A 23,089-nucleotide genomic window follows, 5' to 3' on the forward strand; every position below is an offset into this window, starting at 1 on the left:
GATCCAAAAATAATGAATTATAAACTCATTAGATACCTCATTCACTGTTCTGATGCTGTGTGCCTTTGTTATTTTGAACCAGAAGCACTGTATGAGCCATATGTGATATGGCAGTTCCTTATTGGTACTTTGCACTTGATCCAGAAAACTGATGTTTGCACTATTTTGATTTCAACAATAAATATAGTGGTACAATATGGGCATTTTCCCCACAACTTAAGGTGAAGTTGTTCTTTTATTTTTTACAGTATGCTTTTTGAAAAAACCTTGAAGTTGTTACATTTGTCATTATTAAAATGTCCAGTTGGGCACCACAATTCAATTACCGGGTAGTCATAATATGTTAAGCCCACGACTGCATATATTAGTATCAGTTTGATACATACAGTGCCAGCCAAAAGTATTGGCACCGCTGCAATACTGTCAGATATTGCTCAATTTCTCTCAGAAAATGACTGCAATTACAAATGCTTGGTACTAATATCTTCATTTATTTTGCTTGCAATGAAAAAACAAAAAGAGAATGAATTTTTTTTAAGTCATTATCATTTTACACAAAACTCCCAAAATGGGCCAGACAAAAGTATTGGCACCCTGAGCCTAATACTTGGTAGCACAACCTTTAGACAAAATAACTGCGAACAACCTCTTCCGGTATCCATCAATGAGTTTCTTACAATGCTCTGCTGGAATTTTTGACCATTCTTCTTTGGCTAACTGCTCCAGGTCTGTGAGATTTAAAGGGTGCCTTCTCCAAACTGTCAATTCGAGCTAACAAGACTCTTAACATTGCATACCACTTCAACATATTCAATAGTATTTAGTTTTCATTCATTTTAAATTAATATTCTGTCCGAACAAGCTTAACAGAGAATCCACACCGTGCCATCACACATCAAGCAGATGAATATGTAACTTTTTCTCCGCAGTGACAAAAAAAGCTGACTGTGGCCCCAGTAGGTAGGCTACATATGGAACAATGAAATTAACAGTTCACCTGCTGTGGCCTGAACGCAGTCTCACACTTTCCTCCTGGTGTGCATGGACTTGAATTGCGTGCCCGCTTGTGCAGTCCCTCTTTTTTCACCTCTTTTATCAACACCATCGTCGTTTTGGGGCTTTTTGAAAAAACTTCGGACACTCAGTTGCCTTGACATTTTTCAGAGTAAGGCCAACGATGTCATGCATCAAGAGAGACAATAGCTAATTAATATGCTCACTCGCCACCCTGTGGTCTGTGGTGTGAATTGCAACCTGTCAAAATGACAGATGGACTTCAGTTTTTTCCAACGACGGAAAATATTCTGTTAACGCGACCTCTGCTTCACAGGTATCTTTGGGATTCAGGTCAGGACTCATTGCTGGCCACTTTAGAAGTCTCCTGTGCTTTCTCTCAAACCATTTTTGAGTGCTTTTTGAAGTGTGTTTTGGTCATTGTCCTGCTGGAAGACCCATGACCTCTGAGGGAGACCCAGCTTTCTCACACTGGGCCCTACATTATGCTGCAAAATATGTTGGTAGTCTTCAGACTTTATAATGCCATGCACACGGTCAAGCAGTCCAGATCCAGAGGTAGCAAAGCAACCCCAAAACATCACGGAACCTCCACCATGTTTGACTGTGGGGACTGTGTTCTTTTCTTTGAAGGCCTCGTTTTGTAAACTCTATGCTGACACTTTTTCCCAAAAAGCTCTACTTTTGTCTCATCTGACGAGAGAACATTCTTCCAAAACGTTTTTGGCTTTCATTCAGACGCCGACGAATACTACGGGTTGACAGTTGTACCCTCGGACTGCAGGACAGCCTGAACTTGTTTGGATGTTAGTCGAGGTTCTTTATCCACCACCCGCACAATCTTTTGTTGAAATCTCTCGTCAATTTTTCTTTTCCGTCCACATCTAGAAAGGTTAGACACAGTGCCATGGGCTTTACACCTATTGATGACTAGGGATGGGAATTGATAGGATTTTTACGATTCCGATTCCATTATCGATATTGCTTAACGATTCGATTCTTTATCGATTCTCTTATCGATTCTAATTTGGGGAAAAAGAAGAACAAACGTTTTGATTGGCATCGAGTTTGTTTAATCAGAGGTCACAACCTTACAAACTCACAACGAGATCAAAAGAGGCCCAAAGCCTCAATGTTAACTGTGGCAATAAGTGGCAAATACACAAGAATGTGTAACATTTTACTGAAACATTTATCTAATAGAAATAATAAAAATTGGTATATATTGGCAGATAGGTTGTTGTTCTGCCTTTGGCAATATGTGTTAAAGCAGGGGTCCCCAAACTTTTTCCTGTGAGGGCCACATAACTTTTCCCTTCTCTGATGAGGGGCCGGGGTCAGTTTGTAACAGAAAAAGTGTGACGATTGCAGAAGTGCATAAATGTAAAAAATTATTGTTTTTCAGAAAGCCACAATCAAATAAGCCTTTCTGGATTCTTCACGGAATGAAAGTAAGTAAAATAAAAATAATAATATAATATAATAATAATAATTAATAATAAAAACACTATTAATTAAATAGATAATAACCAAATAACCCTCTCTGAATTCTTCAAGGAAAAGGCCAGGAAATAAATAACACGATTGAGAAAAAAAATTTTTCAAAATGGCCGGACCAAATGTGGAGGCGGGCCGTATTTGGGCCGCGGGCCGCAGTTTGGGAACTGCTAGGTTAACGTGTATTATTTAACATTACATTGAAATGCATGCCTTTTAGTTTTTGTGGCGCTTACACGCTCAAGTGGGGGCTCCCCTTGCGCTTCCTCACGCGAAGAAGAACACGCTCACGTGAAGAAGAGTGCGCTTACACCCGAAGAAGAAATGCCACATCCAAGTGAGTGAGCGAGTTGGTGAGAGAGGGAAACACTTCTACGAGCCTACGTTCTTTGTTAATGTTAATATCTACAGAGGCAACGCCTGTATGTATCATCTTTTGTGTTGTTGTTGTTGTGTTTCCACTCGCGATCGGACACTTAAATCCAGTTGTGTAGTGGTTTGAACGATGTGCTAATGCTAGCGAACGAATGATAACCATTTGTTATTACTGTTATTAGCAGCTAATCCTCGCTGATTTACGTTGATGCAAACCTGTTTGTCATTGGGGACAAAATGGATTTGTTGCATTTCTATTCTTAGTTTTACTCTTCAAGTGATGGTTGAATAAAGTCAGCAAATTATACCAACGTCTTCTGCATCGTCATTTGGGAGTTTAGCTAGCTGTATAGCCAGGACTGAGCCTTAGCCTCTCTGTGAGGACAGCGCAGTCGTATTCCCTCCCGATGCAGTTATCTCCACCTTGCAATGACTGCAAGTCGCTTTGTTGTAATTTTTCCTCGTGAAGTGAAGACACACTTTCGAGCCTTTGAACCTACGTGCTGTCATTGTTATGGTTATGGCTGCAATGCTCATGCTTACCCGTCATAACCTTTCATTTTCACACTCTTTCCTGGTGAAGTGTAGTCAAACTTTGGAGTGAGTGGTTCTTGGCGCCATGCTAGTTTGATGCGTCTGGACAACAACACACGTCACGACGCAATACATGTCTTTAGGAATCGTTAAAGGGATCGTTAAGGCTTTTTCATTGTGATGTCGAGGCCTCGAAACACTCGGAACCGGTTCCGAATTGGAATCGGATTTCGATTCCCATCCCTATTGATGACACTGCGCAAGGTAGACACAGGAACATAGGTCTTTGGAGATTGCCCATGCTTCCTCACAATTTTGCTTTTCAAGTCCTCAGACAGTTCCTTGGTCTTCTTTCTTTTCTCCATGCGCAATGCGGTAAACACAAGGACACAGGACAGAGGTTGAGTCAAATTTAATCCATTTTAACTGACTGCAAGTGTGATTTAGTTATTGCCACCAACTGTTATGTGCCACAGTTAAGTGACAGGTGCTGTTAATTACACAAATTAGAGAAGCATCACATGATTTTTTTAAAAGGAGGCCAATACTTTTGTCCAGACCATTTTTGGAGTTTTGTGTAAAATGATTTTTTTCCATTCTCTTTTAGTGTTCTTTCATTGAAAGCAAAATTAATTAAGATATTACTACCAAAGCATTTGTAATTAAAATCATTTTCTGGGAGAAATTGAGCATTATCTGACAAAATTGCAGGGGTGCCAACACTTTTGGCCAGCACTATACACGGTGATTAAGGGGGGGGGGGGGGGGGGGGGCATAGCACCCCTGGCGGCCGAACATGCCATTGCATGTAATTGACTTTCCAAAATATGAATTCAAAATTCAGACTGCCGGTAAAATATTGTTTATAAAAGTTGTAAAGGAATAAAACAAACAAAAATGAATGACATGAACAAAAAATATTTTTTATAATGGGTCAAAATTATTTTTCAAACAGATCATGTGACTAGCACCTTTGAGACGGTCATTTGCCACAGCCACCACCAGGCATACCATACTCAATGGACGACGATCTTGGCCAAAAGCTTGGCTTTCCTAAGCAGTCTGATTTAGAATTCTCCTCAAAAATGATGGGAAACAAAAAAACGCTAATTTTCAACATACGAGGGGCATTCAAAAAGTAATGCAAAGTGGATTGCTCGTACAGGATTTCACCAATCTTGTTTATATTTGGCACAAACATGATAGGACACACCTTTATGCGATTGTGGTATGTGTTTTTCGTATTTTCAGATTTTTAAAGCTTAAACTAGCTTCCAAAATGGCTGCCCCTCTTGAAGCTTGTCAGAAACAAAGAGCTGTAATCGAATTCCTTGTTGCAAAGGGAGAAACCCCTCTGAGGATTCACAACCGACTGGAAAATGTCTACAAGGATGATACAATAGACTATAGTACTGTAAAAAGATGGGTACAGTGATTTAAAAACAGTACTGAAGACCATGAAGAGGTGGGTAAAGATAGCGTAGCTGATAAGCCCCGAAATGGTCACCCATCCACCTCTGTCAATCGTGACAACAAAACTTATGCTGATGAGTTGATAAGAACTGTCAGGCGCATTACTGTTGAGGAGCTGGCATCCAAGTTTGATGTAAGCATAGGCAGTGCCCATTCAATCGTGGCGTCCCTTGGGTATTCAAAATGTGCTCCTCCAGCATGACAATGCACATCCTCACACAAGCATCAGGACCATGGAGGTCATCACTTCATTTGGATGGACTGTGATACCACATCCGCCATATTCTCCAGATTTGGCACCGTCAGACTACCTTTTTGGTCCAATAAAAGAAGGACTCTGGGGCAACTGATATGGCAATGATGATGAAGTGAAAACCGCTGTCAAGAATTGGCTTAGAGAGCAATCGGCTGAGTTCTACAACACTGGTATACATGCCCTCGTTCATAGGTGGACTGTAGCTCTTGAGAGAGGTGGAGACTATGTGGAGAAGTAAAAATGTAATCCTCACACTTGTACCTTTCTTTTGATGTACAATACATGTCGCTATCAAAATTTGTTTGTACATAATAAAGTTGGGTGCATTACTTTTTGAATACCCCTCATATTATTATGAATGTTCCTGGATGGAATATTCAGTCAAAAGGGATGCGGCATCTACTTCTCCACTAGGTAAGACTGAAAAACGCGCGCTCACACATGCACGCACACACGCACAGCTGTGATACCTGTATGTACGAGCATGGGCTAAGCTATTAACCGAGCATATATCTTGTAAGTCAATTTTATTGCTGACACTGCTATTCGAGGTCATCAAAATTTTTACCCCCCCCCCCCCCCCCCACGCCACGACAATCGAACTGCGTCTATGGTTTGATATCGGTATCGGATTTTTGGACAATATCGTCCAAAATATATATAATATATATTATATATTATTATATCTGTATATATAATAATATATACAGTTGGACAATATCGGGATATTGGTTAAAAAGTCATTATTGGACAACTCTACTTACGGTTTGTGTTTGTAAAACTATCTGCACTTGTGCATGGGCATTAAATTAGTTTAAAGTGGCTTTAAAAGTGCCCTTAAAGAGCATTAAATGAGATTTGCTGATACCTGTAGAAACCGTGTAATAATAACAATTTGTTTCCGAGTGCTTTAAACGCTTCAAATACGCTTGTGTCGAATCGTCACCTTGGAAAACTACAAATCCCACAATTCCACAGGTGAAGCGCGAATCTACGGGTACCCGGATGACTTTTGACAGCAGGCACAGCACAAGCGGACTGGAAAGAAACACACAGCAGCTGGAGCTGCAGAGGAGTAGGGGCGCTCGGTCGTCCTTACCCCGTTTGTCCATTCCTTCGCCTCTCCATAGAAAAACGAGCACGAAGACTGTCAACGCCGGAAAATTCCTCCTCATCCTCTCCATCTCTACCTCCTTCGCGCGCGCGAACGTGAACCGCTCGTGGCGAGGTGTAGCGTACCGCGCCGTGCCGCGCAGCCAGCCCGGCAACGGCGCCTCTAACCGGGCGAGGAGCGGAGCGTCGGTCCGCCACTGAGCACCACCATCCAGCCAGTGAGTAACCGCTGCACCACAAAACACCTAGTGTATTTATTTTGAATGTTATCTTAAATCTCTAAGAGTGTTAGGTTCTGTATCACGAATTTAGTCAATTTTAAGTTACACCTGACTATGTGGGCACACACACACACACATCCACACACATAACTCCACACTTCACTTGGGCTTTAGCTGACTTTGGGACTTCCATGCACGCATGCACGTCTTAGGTTTGTGACACCTGATCTTTCCTACACTCATCACCACCACTCTCATCATCATCTGGAGTTTTTCTCATCCTCCTCTCCTCACCCCCTCCTTCCTCCCCCAGCTGTTAGAACACAACAGCAGCAGCACATCTTGCAGAGGCAACAGGGCCGCTTCTACTACTGCTGCAAGAGAAGGAGAGAGACGCTCGTCGTTGGTGATTATCAGCCCTTGTCTGTGTTTTAAGTAAGGGGAGGGGTGTTGTTTGTCGGGGAGCGAGAACGAGAAAAAGAAGTCAATGTCAGTGTCTGGCCAGTGACAGTTTGGTTATTTAAGGGCCCCTCGGAGACGTGCGCTGGCTGTTCTGCGGCTTCCGTTAGTATGCAGACGGACACTCGGTCTGTCTGTCTGTGTGCGTGTCTCACAATGTCTCACAATGTCTCACCCTCGTTCTCTCTCCCCATTGGCGCATCCCACTTGGACGTGATGAATAATTCCGAATGTCGGAATGAAAAGGAAATGGCCTCAGCTTGGCACGCGGCCGCACGTCTTGTCAGTCTTGAGTGAATGTCCTTGTGTGTGTCTATGTGCGAGCCGAAGGGAGGCAGAACAGCATTGTGCTCTCTACCTGTGCGAACGAGCCTAGTTGTCATGGCAACGGCCTTGTAGCGCCGTCGACGTCGCTCCTGTCCTCATTGGCGGGGTCAGCGCACCTAACACGGCGGCGTGTGCGCGTGGACGTGTGCGCGTGGCGCAAGTAGCTTTTGTTTGAGCACTGCTGCAGTTTGCCAGCGTGTGGGCTGACACCACAGAGTCGTGCGCCAACTCGGTCGCCAACAGGAGAGGTGGTGCCGGTTTTTTGAGATAGGAGCCGTAGTTAAGAAGTTTTGTCTTGACTTACGAGCGCTAAATGGTTTGAGCCAACCTCACAACAAGGAGCAGTTTGGTAAATAATGAACAATTGCAGGGTATATCCGCAGGGTCTTAAAAAGTCTAGAAAAGTATGAAATCCAATAGTTTGATTTTAAGGCCTTAAAGCAGGCGTCAGGAAACTATGGCTCGCGAGCCAGATCTGGCTCTTTTGACGGCTGCATCCGGCTCGCAGACAAATGTTTATTGTTGGAAAAAAAAAAAAAGTTTCGTTATACTCCTTCGCACACTGCGCGAAACGGAAACGGACACTGGCAACTAGAAAGCTAGTTCGCAGTCATTTTAGTGGGAAAGTGGCAAACATACATGTCGTTTTGTCTATCGATCTACTTATCAATCAATCGCATAGGCAAGCAGATGAGGCAGAGACACTGTTCAAGTAGGGTTGCTGTATTTTGCTGTCAAAAATAGCGGTCGATGTGCGCATGTGCGTGAGATCAGAAAGTAAACTTCTCTCGTTTTCAGTTTCGTTCTCTGCGCTGTCAGCTAATTTTAGAAACCCTTTTGAGATGGCTAAAGAAAAAAAGACGGAGTATCTTACTTTTCAGCAGGAATGGACAGAGGAATTTTCAACGACTTTTCGGATAAAGACAAGATAATTAAAACGGATAAAAGACATGCCTCTGTCGGCAAGAACTGTTCACGCTCGTACCATCATGATGTCAAATCCAACTGAGGCAACAGAAGTGAAGGACAAAAATACGGCACCGTTTTTTCTCTCGCTATGAATGAGTCAACAGACGTAAGCTATTTATCCCAGTTCAGCGTGATTGCAAGGTTTTGACTATGAAAGGGACAACAAGGGGGGAAGGTTTATTCAAGTCCTTTACTGAATTCGCTAAAGAAAAAAAATCTACCGATGGATAAACTTGTTCCGGTGTGCACTGATGGTGCTCCGTGGATGGTCGGGAAAAACAGGATTCGTGGCGCTTCTTCGTGAACATGAAAAGAGACTCATCCTAAGTTTCTCAATGCCGGCATGAAGCTTAACCTCACAAAGTATCAACCAGACTACAAAGCTATGAGCAAAACCATGCAGCACCAGAAGTCGCATTAATGGTAAGAAATACTCATCATTGATTAGCAACAGCATAACAATGTTATTAAAAAGAATTCAGAGACTTATTATACTTTAAAAGCGTTGAAATTACATAAAATGCACACATTACTTGTATTTTTAGTTTTAAACATATTGTATGGCTCTCACGGAATTACATTTTAAAAAATGTGGTGTTCATGGCTCTCTCAGGCAAAAAGGTTCCCAACCCCAGCCCTAAAGGGATCCAGTGTAGGCATGTGCCGGTTTGAGATTCTGATTTTAAGATAACCTTTAATTTTGTATGAATACGAAATCATATTGGAGCAAGGGCGTAGGTTTGCATAGGGACAGTAGGGATATAACACCACCAACTTTTAAGGATGCTGAAATTGTCCCCAACAACTTTTAAGCAACCTTATTTGCATTATATAATGAGTTCAGTTATATAGGTAATTTAGATTTTCTTCCCATAACTTGTAAAGATAGAAATGACCCTACATTATGTTCAGATTTACATTTACCCCTTTTCACTTGCTGAATTTGCTTGTCCATTTTTTCCCCCTTCAGACGCACGTTTGATTGGCTGATGACTAGAACCCTGACATTCACACAATCCCGACAGAAATACATGTCGACATGCCGCCTCCTCCGCCCCCTTTGAAGAGGAGGGATATTAGAAGGTTTTTTCGGCCAGCAGCAGCCACTTTAAGTAATGTAAAAAGATGTCAATGTTGTGAAGGTGGGGAACACACCACTAATTTTGTAACTGAAAGTCTGACATGCATCAGAGTTAGCATAACATTAAGCTGTGTGAACTTGTTAACCTGTAAAACTGGAGTAGAAAGCTGCTTAGAGATGTGTCTTCCTGTACTTTTTCTACCGTTAACATTAATTAGGGGTGCACGATATCCATTTTTTTAAACCAATACCGATATCGATAACTTCCTGCTCCTCAAAGCCGATACCGATATTGATAACTGATTAAAAATTTACAATTTTTTGAATGTATATTCACTCAAGTTTTTGAACACCTGGAGATTAAAAAAAAAAAAAAAAAGAAGATGTGTTTCCTGAATAATGAATAATGAGCACTGAACTAAAACATAAACCCAACAGGTATTGTGCTTTGTCATCAAATAAAAATATTTGGTGCTACAGGAGAGGAGACTGTTGTGGTCTTGGTCCATGGAACAACTTTCTTAACCTGGGAGACAGGTTAAGAAAGTTGGGGATTTCGCCAAGCCTATCAATAACCAAAAGTCCTCTCAATAACTTACTAACTTATAACTAACACTGTAAAATGCAAACATTATATAGTTAGGTTCATCACTCATTCCTCATAACCAGGGGTGAAAGTGGGCCAGAACGGTCAGGAACGCAGTTCCGGTATAAGATTCAGGGCCAGAACACAGTTCCGGTTATAAGATTCAGGGACGGAATGCTGTTCCGGTACACGGTGCTTTGATTCCTAAAATATGATGGCAACTGTCAAAATGCTATATTAAAAAAAATGCTTAGCTGCCCAGAGGTTGCGCTAGACTTTTTCGTTGTCTGTCATTTTGACTGACAGTGTCATAAAAATCCGGTCATAATCTATTTTTACCCGTCACTTACATTTTTAAAATGATAATAATGACATATTCAATAGTATTTAGTTTTCATTCATTTTTAATTAATATTCTGTCCGAACAAGCTTAACAAGAGGCAAACAGACAGCGGAATGCACCAATCAGCGACAGGCAGACGTGCCGTTAGCAAAGCGACGAGGGCAGGACGAGGGACTTACGCGCGGAAGTAAACATACGAGGAGAACGGAGTTTATTCAACATGGCTAGCGCGAGACGGACTGTTGTCAATGACTCGTGTCAATGTGTTTTAGCTCATTTAAAACTGAATTTACCGCGGCTTGGAACATATTCTCGGCTCTCCCGTTCGCCATCGTTCGTAGTTGTAGAGACGACTTTCGGCGCGCAAGAGTGACGTTGCTCGTGAAGAACACGTCACGCAAATAAACAAATCTGATTTGTTGATTGATTTTGTACCTACTCGAGAGGCTGTGTCCCAGACTTTTCTCTCAGTGTTTGAAAAATACAGGGAGAACAGTCTGGCCGTGCCAGGCAAACACTCAGTTGCCTTGACATTTTTCCAAGTAAGGCCAACGACGTCATGCATCAAGAGAGACAATAGCTAATTAATATGCTCACTCGCCACCCTGTGGTCTGGGGTGTGAATTGCAACCTGTCAAAATGACAGATGGACTTCAGTTTTTTCCGTCACTGTTTTAAAAAACCGGTCAACGACGGAAAATATTCGGTTAACGCGACCCCTGGTGCCACACATGCATTTCATCTTCAAGAAGAAAACAAATTTACCAACATCAGATTTACATACACAAGTGTTTACAACAAACATAATAAAGTGTAGCGTAATCCGTTTCCACCAATATTATTTATTATATTCCACGGACGGCATGGAAGTTTCCTTAGCTGCTGCAGTTATCGGAGTTTGACGATGATCAGTCACGTCAATGTGCGAACGCACGCAGCAAAGCAAAACACCTGGACTCATTTATCCATTCAAGAGGCTGACATACTGACATGTAATCAGCAGTAATACTTAGATCTGATTGGTTCAAATGTGCATGTTTTCTGGAACACCAAAAAAAAAAAAAGTTGTCTAATTCATGCAACAAAAAGGGCAATGCAACATAAAATGGATCTAATCTTTAAGAGCAATGAAAGAGTTGAGGAGGCTTATCATATTTAGTTTTATTTGCTCTGATGGGGAGGTTCAGAACATGTTAGCTCTCAATGTGCACTTTGGACTTATCTTTGTTATGTTAGGATACTTATTCATTACCTTATGATTTAATTAAAAAATGTTTGCGCGATCTTCAAAATATATTCCATTTCACTCTGCATAATATAAGTCATTTGTACTTATTTTTCTGAAAGTATGATACTTATATCTTTGTTATAAAAAAAAAAAGTAAATGTTTATACATTGACTTCAATTTTAATATACCTCCTATGTTCTTAAGTAGTTAAAACTGAGATTTGGCATTTAGTATGTGAAGAAATGAGGGAAAATAAAAATTAGGAGATGGAGGTTGGGCTGTTTTTGTTAACTTTATTTTTGCAAACATTGAAAAATTGCAAACATTGAAAAAATACAATTTTGAATGAAAATCAGTTTTTGTATGTGTTATAGAAATAACTGTGCTAAAAGAGTTTTCTTTGCATTTCAGAAGTTTAAGAGGTCTGCCCCCGCCCCAAAATTAAATAAATAAAATTTCTGGCTCCGTGGCGACCTTCACATCGGGGAGTTCCGGCAAGAAATTCTAGCCACAGGAGAGCTCCGGCAAAGGGCGGTGGGACGGGCAGCTGGGCAGAAACTCCATGCTGCGGTCCCACTGCCCCAAGCCAAGCTCTCCTATTTTAATGCATACATTGCACTACCCTCCCCTCACACCCCCATCACGGTGCTGGGTGATGGCTGCCAGTCGGGAACCTGGCAGCCACAGTAATAGGGTGGTAGGTGGGTCCCACACTTTTTCTATATGGCGTGGCTCCCGGGGTGTGGCCTCCCCTCTGCCTCGGCTGCCGGCCGCGGGAGTGGGATCTTCCATCGCCCCGTGGCAGTTCCTGGGCGTTCTCCTGCCTCCGCCTTCCCCTCTCTTCTCTGGCTGGGCATCCGCCCTGCGCTCCGTCGCGGGTCGCTGGCTGGGCGCCGGTGTATCAGCGGGGTGTCGCTTGCACCGGCGGGGGACCCTGCCTTGCCTGGGGCTTGGTGGGCCGCTGGGGGTCCCGTGGCGTGCTGTGCTGGTTGGGGGGCTGTGGCTGTGGCCCGGGTGGGCGGGCGGGGGTGGGTGTAGGCGTGGGGTTGGTGATGCGTCCCCTCCTGCCATCCCTGAAGGCCGGTGGATGGGCGCGCGGGTGGCCCGGGGGACCACCCTGGGTCCCGGGGGGGGGACGATGGCTCCTTTGCTGGGCGGCGGGAGGGGGGATGGGCTGCGCATGGCCCCCCCACCCTCCCGCCCGCCCTCCCGCCCCGCCCCGGGCTGGCTGGGTGGGGGCCGTGGCCCTGGGTTGGCGCCCGTCTGCGTGGCTGTCGCGCGCCCGGTGGGGCTTGCGTGCTGCTGGATGTGGTAGGGCATGCTCGGGTTGGGGGTTCCGGTGCAGGGATTGGCGATGCGGTGGCGTAGGGTTGGTCGCCAACGGGCTTACACTCATAAGAGATTCACACGATTACTGGGTTCTAGATCACAGAACTGATTTGTGTACACTCTACCCCTTTCAATCACTTAGCTTATAGTCTTATAGACACCCCCACCCCCATTCTCCTCTTTCACTGGCCAATAGGCCCCCACATGGTGTAAACCGGAAATACATCTCGCTGACGATAGCACCAGCATATTATTAACTAGTTTAGATGTTCAATGTATTTCTTGTTGTTGTTTGTGTATGTGTTTCTTTTCTTTCTTCTCTTGTATTTCTTTTCTTCTGTCCCCCCATAATCCCTTCCTGTTCGCTGCTTTGTCATAATAAAAAGGTATTTTGAATGATCACAATGGGAGTATGTCAGACTCTCAATGTGAAACATTAAAACTGTTCAGAATCCGGGCACTTAGACTTCCATTCTCTGTGTCAAACAGCTGAACAGGACAGGTTTAAAAAAAAAAAAAAAAAAAAAAAAAAAAAAAAAAAAAAGAAATTCTAGCCACTTTCACCCCTGCTCATAACAAAAATATGGTAGAGCAAAAAGGATTAATGGCTTTCCTTATAATAATCAATATCAATCTTTAAAACACCATCGACGCGATTGTCATCTTTTCAGTGGCTTATTAAGATGTGTTTCTCGCTAGCCGTACGGCAAACTTGAGCGTGACGTCACAGAAAGGGAGCGCCTGATTTACAAAGGCACATATCCCAATCCACCGACACCGTGCCAAAAATATTACAGTACATGAACTGCCCAAAACTGCGTTTCACTTCTGCACTGCCCGAAAGCCATCTAAAAATGAATGCACTTCCATAAACCACAAGGCTTGGTCTTTCCTTGCTTTTTTGGGAAGACACTTGTCTTAATATTGTGAAAGTACAACAGAAAAATAGACATATTCAATACTCAATATACAACAAACTGCACAATACATTTATATACACAACTATTATATTAAAAGAATAGCACACTAGCTTGAGCTACTAGCTTTAAGCATTGGCTGGCTTCTATAACACAATTTATGAAGTTCTGTACATATGACCCTTCACCACAGAAGTATGTAATATATATTTTACATATTATATATTGCACATCCATATGTTATAGTAAACAGAAAATACTTACAGACATATATTTCCGAGGCGGAAAGCATTCACGATTGTCAATGCTACCGCTAGACACAGCACTGTGTAAGTGATTGAGCTTGTGAGCAAAACAAAAAATAGATGCAGCGAATTATTCTGACTGGCAGGTGGCAGCAATGCCCCGCAAATGGTCAACTGATTTCACATACTGGTGTGTAGCGCAGCACAGTACATACAGTATTATCGGTCCTATTAATAACATTATTGGATTTATTGGGATGACGTCATAATTCCTATTATCCGACCGATAATTATTGGACCAATAATTATCGTGCACCAGTAACGTTAATCCAACTGTGCATTTTGTGCATTTATTCCCTAATTAAAATGTATGTATTTTCTATCTCTTATCATAATTATTATTTTTTTTATTATTATTATTTTTTTTTAAAACCCCTCCCCCCACACAAAACCAAAAACACAACCACTGTAAATTTCCTTTATATGAAGCAAGCATTTTGGAAAAAGACTTCCTCCCAGGAAAATAATTTTATTGTAACTTTTTTCATTTATACGTTGGAACCAGCTATATTTGAGAAATGTACCCAATCTGTTTGGTCTTATTAATGTCCTGTTCCCAGCAAAAAGTGTACATGCAGGTTATTCTGTTATAGCGTCCCTACCAATGTTGAGACCAAACCTACGCTGGTTTATTGGAGGTACTGCCTCCTCGGTAGCCACTCTCCACAAACACGTCTGCATGTCGGTTGGCCCTCCTCTAAGCCACAGCCGTCTGTAACTTTTCTGTAGCTGAAGTATTCCCATACCGGCGAGTTCTTTGTCTTTGATGAGGAAAAAGTTCAGGGGTTTCACCTCCTCCAGCCGTTGTGTAGCACAGCTGACTCATTGACACTGAGCAACAACTGGTGGGGGAGGGTTGAGCTTTACAGCTGCAAGTGAGGGATTTCTCCATGCATTTTTAGGACATAAAAAATAGCTAATACCTTAGGGATGGTATGACGGAAAATTTTTGCGGTTTTGAAACCTTGACATTTTCATACCACTGTTTTCCTTGAAACTGGTAATCGGCACATGTCTAATTTCCACTGATAGAAAGACTTGTAGTTCTTAAAAGATAAATGTTATTATGAGTTAAAATAATTAGATATTGAAACCCCTCTTGATGTTTTCGGTTTTATACAATTTGTAAAACTAGTTTAACTAGTAGGTCGCCATTGATGTTGAGGTCGCAGGGCAGTGATGTCAGATGGTTATGCTTCCGGACTTCCAGAGTATGACTCTAGTGACATAAACATGTAATCTGTTCAACCATAGGCAGAGTTTGACTTTTGTGGCAAGGGGGGCAAAAATGTTGATGACCCCAAAACGCAGTGTCACCAATCAAATTAACTTACAAGATATATGCTCAGATAGTAGCTTAGCCACTGCTTATCCCAGCCATGTGTGTCTGCGTGTGTGTGTGAGAGCGCACATTTTTCTGTCTTGCCTAGTGGAGAAGTAGACGCCGCATCCTTTTTGAACATCCAGGAACATTTATCATAATATTTTGAAAATGACCGTTTTTTATTTTTTGTTTCCCATCATTTTTAAGGGGAATTCTAAATCAGGCTGTTGAGGACAGCTATGCTTTTGGCCAAGATCATCGTCCATTAAATATGGTACGCCTTGCGGTGGCTCTGTTGTACAATTAATGTCTTTAGTGGGGCAAACTGAAACCATATTATATTATATCATATTATATTATATTATTATATTTTTTTGTTCATTTATTTTTGTTGTTTATTTTATTGCTTTAAAACCTTTATAGACAGCTTTTTACCAGCAAAGTCTTAATTTTAAATTCAAATACTGTAATGGAAAGTAAGTTAAATGCAATGACATTTTCGTTCTATTGCGGTGATTGTGTTTTCAATGGTGTTGCTGAACATACCCTCTGAGAGTGACTGGCCAAGACAGGCGGATCCTCTCGGCGTGGCCGTTTCGTGAGTCTCTCTACTGGATGTGGCGACAATTTGACAGTCCCAAAAAAGAGGTCGAATGATATGGCATTTTCAAATGGTGATGCCGATATCGATATCTAAAAAAAAAAATTCAGCCGATTGCCAATATCCATAGCCGATTTTGTACGCCGATATTTGAGGCCGATATACTTTCTTTTTTTTAAAGCACGTTCATTATGAAAGGCAATTTTTACAAAACTTACCTCAACAGCTTTAAATTTTCAATGATGACCTGAGACTAAAGGTTTAATTTGGTCTAGTGCTACCAACCAATAAATGCAGCATTTCTTTTTATGATTTTCGACATTCAGCTAGAACAGTACATTATTTTAATCAAATTAAACCCACCAGGATTTAACGACAAGATCTAAACAAGTGAGAGTTTAAAAGATGCTCACCATGCTAAAGCTAATGCTAACATGAATGCTACGAGTTACATTTAGAGTGTAATTGTAACTCAGTAAACACCTTAAAAGTGTAAAGCAACGTTGCATATTTTCTCATGCGCGATTAAAATGATTTCCTTACCTATGTGTCGGGATATTGTGAGATCATCATTATCGTGAGCCTTGTAACGCAAATCGTATGGTGGAGGCACAATGCCCATTTGCTGTATGTACTTTATCATTTATTCCGTGATTAGTTAGATTGTCTTGAATGCTTTTTTTTTACTTTGGCATTTTTTTCTTTAAGTGCAGTTTTAACTATAAATTAGGAGAATGAACATGTTGACGTGTTGGCTGAATGACTGTTACCATAGCATACGCTAATGGAGAGCTGCATATTTTGGACCATAAAACAGATGTGCAGCAACATTCATAAAAAAACCATGCTGTGCCTGTATCAGCATTCTTACTTGGGCAAGTCGTGTATGGGAACTCGGGGATTTGGAAGTGAAAAAGCTTCCCATAATGTCTTTTGTTCCACTTGATTGGCTAGGAAATGTCATGAGTGAAATGTTTTATCGTGAGGTGTTCATTTTGTCCAAGTTGGAAATGCACGTAAACAAACTTGCCGTCGTAGCTGAAGTTGATTGACTTCTTTAACTGTATACACAAGGACCTACTTTGTAGTTCCATCAATGCTAATTTAAGAAAAATGATCATCTTGAATTTTTCCACAATATGAAATCTAGTTCGGAGAACTTTTTTGTTTTGACGTGCAAGAAAAAATAAAATACCACGAGCGTTATATGGTGGCAGCAGGGGTCGCGTTAACCGAATATTTTCCGTCGTTCACCGGTTTTTTAAAACGGTGACGGAAAAAACTGAAGTCCATCCGTCATTTTGACAGGTTGCAATTCACACCCCAGACCACAGGGTGGCGAGTGAGCATATTAATTAGCTATTGTCTCTCTTGATGCATGACGTCGTTGGCCTTACTCGGAAAAATGTCAATGGAACTGAGTGTTTGCCTGGCACGGCCAGACTGTTCTCCCTGTATTTTTCAAACACAGAGAGAAAAGTCTGGGGCACAGCCTCTCGAGTAGGTACAAAATCAATCAACAAATCAGATTTGTTTATTTGCGTGACATGTTCTTCACGAGCAACGTCACTCTTGCGCGCCAAAAGTCGTCTCTACAACAACACGGATGGCGGGAGAGCCGAGAATATGTTCCAATTCGCGGTAAATTCAGTTTTAAATGAGCTAAAACACATCGACACGCGACATTGACAACAGTCTGTCTCGCGCTAGCTATGTTGAATAAACTCCGTTCTCCTCGTATGTTTACTTCCGCGCGCAAGTCCCTCGTCCTGCCCTCGTCGCTTTGCTAACGGCACGTCTGCCCGTCGCTGATTGGTGCACTCCGCTGTCTGTTTGCCTCTTGTTAAGCCTGTTCGGACAGAATATTAATTAAAAATGAATGAAAACTAAATACTATTGAATATGTCATTATTATCATTTTAAAAATGTAAGTGATGGGTAAAAATAGATTATGACCGGATTTTTATGACACTGTCGGTCAAAATGACAGACAACGAAAAGGTCTAGCGCAACCTCTGGGTGGCAGTGAAGTTTGATTGCTTCCCAACAAGCAGTGATTTCACTTCATATTAGGGCTACAACTAGTGATGGGAATCGAGAACCGGTTCCTATAGAGAACCGGCTCCGTGTGTTTCAATTCCATGGAATGGTTTGGCAGTTTATGTAACGATTCTTTTATAGATTCCAACAGCACGATTTGCGTCATGTAAAGTATGCATGTTACACACATTCAATTCAGCAATAAAGACTACATGATTACTCGAAGAGGGACCACTCACCAAGTATAATCTGAAGAGTTGTTGCCGAGTGAGTTTGCATTGATTTTCACAGGCAAGGTTGTTATTCATAAGACTACTTAAAGAAATGGTGATTTTGCAAAAAAAGTCTATTGATGGGTCTATCGTATTCCCTGTCGAATACTCTATAGGAAAAATATAACATTGCATCCAAAAAATTCGATTTTATTAGCAATTTTAATACTCCTGTGAGAAAGGTTCTTTGGGTATGCGTTTGTTCCCATAGCAAACAGTCACTTACTTCCTGTTATTGTCCTACGTCACACGCGCTACGTATTCTGGGACCGAGAATAGGCGTAAGGTGCGCATTTCGAGCAGAGTGCGGCCACCTGTTAAGAATTAAGCAAGGAATTGTTAATCTGTGTCCGTCCATGAACGAATGCATGTATTTCCTCTTTTGTCATAAAGTTTTTATGATAAGTTAGAGCCGTTTTCAGCGCGGCCGTTTCATGTTTTTACTGTTACGTCGGCTGGTTGCTCCTGCTCGTCCTGGCTGCGTCGAGGAGAGCGTTGTTTACATTATATTCGCGTTGCACATTTGTGTTAAGAGGGAATGTGTTCGTTTAGCATCTTAAGATGATGTACAATCCATATGAGTGTAAAGTGCTTAGTTTTCGCCACTTTTATGGCCAAGATGACGGCACGTGCACGCAGCGTGCTTCCGGGTTGTACGCGCGCACTCGCGCCCCCCCACCTTTGTGTTCATTATACTGTGCGAGTCATGTATGTGTGTTATTGACTACTTTAGAGTCAATTTGCATTGTTTATTGCATCAGCACTAATATGATGTAATTTTCTTTCCTTTCAGAACCACACATATACCCACACAGTCCAGTCGTCTTCCACACACACATACAAATACATCAACATATTTCCACGCATGCTCTCATCTGCTCATTGAGTGATTGTCATATCAAGTGCCATTGCCTGTATATAGTTGTGCCTGTTGCCAAGTTGGATTAAAAGTGCCAAAGACCAGCTCCAGTCCCCGCTCCTTGTGTTCTAACCGACACCTCGAGGCGAATGAACCATAAAACATATTGAACCCAGAACCTCATACAGTCCATTAATCCAAATTAGAATCGATAAGAGAATCGATTTAGAATCGAATCATTAAGCAATATCGATAATGGAATCGGAATCGGAAAAATCGTATCAATTCCCATCCCTAGCAACAAGTAACGATTATTTTTTTGTAATTGATTAATTGGACGATTAATCAAACGATTAATCGATTCATTGGATGAATGTCACTTTTTTCTTCACAATTTAACTTGAAGTTGTTTTAGGCATGTTGTAAGTAACAATGACGACAAAATGGATGACTGTTTCCTTAAAAAATATATTTTTGTTTTTACAGCTTTCTGACTTAACTGTACCGTTTTAAGTGCATCCAACTTGTTAAAGTTTTTAATTAAAGTTCTTATTTTAAAACATGTAAGTAATTTTCAGTATATAAATCAGAGAAAAGTCCTGTTCATTCAAAAAAAAAAAAAAAAACTTGCTGCTGATTGACATTTATTTTTCAAAGCGCTGATATACTGTAATTGTCAATGACTCATTTTTTAAAAATTTGAACAAACTAAACAACAAAATCGAATAAGGAGAAAGCAGACTGTAATGAATCAGTTTTCTTTATCGAACTGATGTTCATAAATACAGACAAATCTAATTTCAAATCACGCTCTCTTGTATGACAATTTACAGTTTGAATGGGAGTATGTTTTTAAAGAAAGCTCTAAGCCAGGGGTCCCCAAACTTTTTCCTGTGAGGGCCACATAACTTTTTGCTTCTCTGATGAGGGGCCGGGTCAGTTTGTAACAGAAAAAGTGTGACAATTGCAGGAGTGCCTAAATGTAAAGATTTAATGTTTTTCAGAAAGCCAAAATCAAATAACCCGTTCTGAATCCTTCATGGAACAAAAGTAAATAAAATAAAAATAATATAATATAATATAATATAATATAATATAATATAATATAATATAATATAATATAATATAATATAATATATAGGGCTGCCAAATATATTGCGTTAACAGGCAGTAATTAATTTTTAAAATTAATCACGTTAAAATATTTGACGCAATTAACGCACATGCCCCGCTCAAACAGATTAAAATTACAGCACAGTGTCATGTCCACTTGTTACTTGTGTTTTTAGGTGTTTTGTCGCCCTCTGCTGGCGCTTGGGTGCAACTGATTTCATGGGTTTCAGCACCATGAGCATCGTGTAATTATTGACATCAACAATGGCGAGCTACTAGTTTATTTTTTGATTGAAAATTTTACAAATTTTATTAAAACGAAAACATTAAGAGGGGTTTTAATATAAAATTTCTATAACTTGTGCTAACATTTATCTCTTAAGTACTACAAGTCTTTCTATCCGTGGATCCCTTTCACAGAAAGAATGTTAATAATGTTAATGCCGTCTTGTTGATTTATTATTATAATAAACAAATACAGTACTTACGTACAGTATGTTGAATGTATACTATATGCGTCTTGTGTCTTATCTTTCCATTCCAACAATAATTTACAGGAAAATATGGCATATTTTATCGATGGTTTGAATTGCGATTAATTACGATTAATTCATTTCTAAGCTGTGATTAACTCGATTAAAAATCTTAGTTGTTTGATAGCCCAAATATATATAATATAATGTAATATAATATAATATAATATAATAACAGTATTAATTAAAAAAATAATAAAATAAAAAAACACAATTGAAAAAAAAAAAAAAATGTTCAGGGGCCGTAGTTTGGGGACCCCTGCTCTAAGCTGTTCTCTGTGCTCTAGCATTAAAATTAGCAAAAATTCCAGCAGAGCATTGTAAGAAACTCAATGATGGATACCGGAAGCAGTTGTTCGCAGTTATTTTGTCTAAAGGTTGTGCTACCAAGTATTAGGCTGAGGGTGCCAATACTTTTGTCCGCCCATTTTTGTAGTTTTGTGTAAAATGATGATGATTTAATTGTTTTTCATTCTCTTTTGTCTTTATCATTGCAAGCAAAATAAATGAAGGTATTACTACCAGTGTTGTTAATAACGGCGTTAGAATATAACGGCGTTACTAACGGCGTTATTTTTTTCAGTAATGAGTAATCTAATTAATTACTTTTCTTATCTTGGCAACGGCGTTACCGTTACTGAGGCGGGAAAGGCGTGCGTTACTATGCGTTACTAAGTTGGTTGAATAAAAAAAGTCTGAGAGAAACAGACTCACGGAGACGAGAGAGCAGAGCAGGAGTGGGGAAGACGCCTTTGCAATGCTAGGTGGCTCCAATAATACCTGACTGTAGCCATAGCCGACAAACTACGCCCACATGACACGGTAGATATCATATTATAGAACTAGATGCAATTGACAGACACAGCTGCATTGACAACATCTTTTAAGGACTACATGCGTTAGTAAACAAACGCCATCTTAAAGCAGTAGACCTCTCAGGAAGGCTCTGATGTAGAGATCCTTCATAGCGAACCTAAGTAACTTTTTTTTTTTTTTTAATAATCTAAAATGCTCCTAAATCGGCAAAATCTTAACTTAAATCTATCTTTACATGATGAAACAGTTTTAAAACTTACACATGTTTAAAGTAGACAGAAGGGAACTAATGAAATAACGGGAGCAATTTTAACAACTTTAACGGTTGATTCACAACTTTAAATGACTTCCACACATAGCAAAGGTTACTATCTAGTTATCGCAATACCCTTGTGTCTAGTTAAGTGGAGGGTAAAGAATTGGGCTAGGGCCAATTGTCCCCCAAACCCTTTATACTTCACATTGCGTGACCTTTTTTTTTTTTTTTTTTTTTCTTTTTTTTTTTTTGAGAAAAAAAAAAAAAAAACACCACTAGTTACTTTTCCAAGTAACTAATTACTCTTACATTCAGGTAACTGAGTTACTAACGCAATTACTTTTTGGGAGAAGTAATTTGTAACTGTAATTAATTACTTTTTTAAAGTAAAATTAACAACACTGATTACTACTAAAGCATTTGTAATTGCAATCATTTTCTGGGAGAAATTGAGCATTATCTGACAGAATTGCAGGGATGCCAATACTTTTGGCCAGGAGCGTATGGGCTTGATAAGAACAAATAGTAATATTAATTTAAAGTATGTGGAATAATCTGACATGAATCTGTTAACTAGTCTTTAACACTCAAAACAAGATGGAGAAATGTATTTGATTCAAGAAAAATAATCTGATTAGCATGTCATAAATTTGCAGTGTATACGGAAATCTGCCGTTGGTACACTGCAAATTTATCACGTATAACATTTACGTATACACTGCACATTTATGATGTCTTAATCAGTTTATTTTTCTTAAATCCAGTCAAGTAATGCGTCAGATCATATGTAAATCTGACATTAATGGTAAATGGTGTTATACTTATATAACTTAAAGATGCTCAAAGGTACACTGCCAATTTATAACGTATAACAGATTAACGTATACACTGTGAATTCATGACGTCTTAATTAGATAATTTTTCTTGAATCTAGTCAAATAATTTTCTCTGTCTTATTTTGAGTGGAAAAGACTAGTTAACAGATGAATGCGTCAGATTACTCCACTGGTGGCACAGTGGCAAAGTGGTTAGCACGTCTGGTTCACAGTTCTGAGATGTGTGGAGTTTGCAAGTTCTCCCTGTACTTGCGTGGGTTTTCTCCAGGTACTCTGGTTTCCCCCGACATCCCAAAAACATGCGTAGTAGACTGATCAAACACTCTAAATTGTCCTTAAGTATGAGTGTGTGCGCAAATTAGGCCTGTCGCGATAATTTATCCCATAAATTATTGCGATATGCGATATTCT

At 40.4% G+C, this 23,089-nt stretch overlaps 1 protein-coding gene across 2 annotated transcripts in view; it reads left to right on the plus strand.

Annotated features, from left to right (window-relative positions):
* Positions 1 to 5,524: 5,524 nt before the first annotated feature.
* ahdc1 (AT hook, DNA binding motif, containing 1) overlaps positions 5,525 to 23,089 on the plus strand; it is a 76,929-nt gene continuing 59,364 nt past the window's right edge. The window contains exons 1-3 of one of the 2 annotated variants that reach the window (XM_057827364.1): positions 5,525 to 5,563; positions 6,128 to 6,480; positions 6,797 to 6,918. The gene's annotated coding sequence lies outside the window, so the exon portion shown is untranslated. The remainder of the gene's footprint in view (positions 5,564 to 6,127; positions 6,481 to 6,796; positions 6,919 to 23,089) is intronic. The other variant, XM_057827362.1, reaches the window with a different exon arrangement.

The sequence above is a fragment of the Corythoichthys intestinalis genome, chromosome 22, assembly GCF_030265065.1.
Source record: "Corythoichthys intestinalis isolate RoL2023-P3 chromosome 22, ASM3026506v1, whole genome shotgun sequence".
Classification (NCBI taxonomy): domain Eukaryota; kingdom Metazoa; phylum Chordata; class Actinopteri; order Syngnathiformes; family Syngnathidae; genus Corythoichthys; species Corythoichthys intestinalis.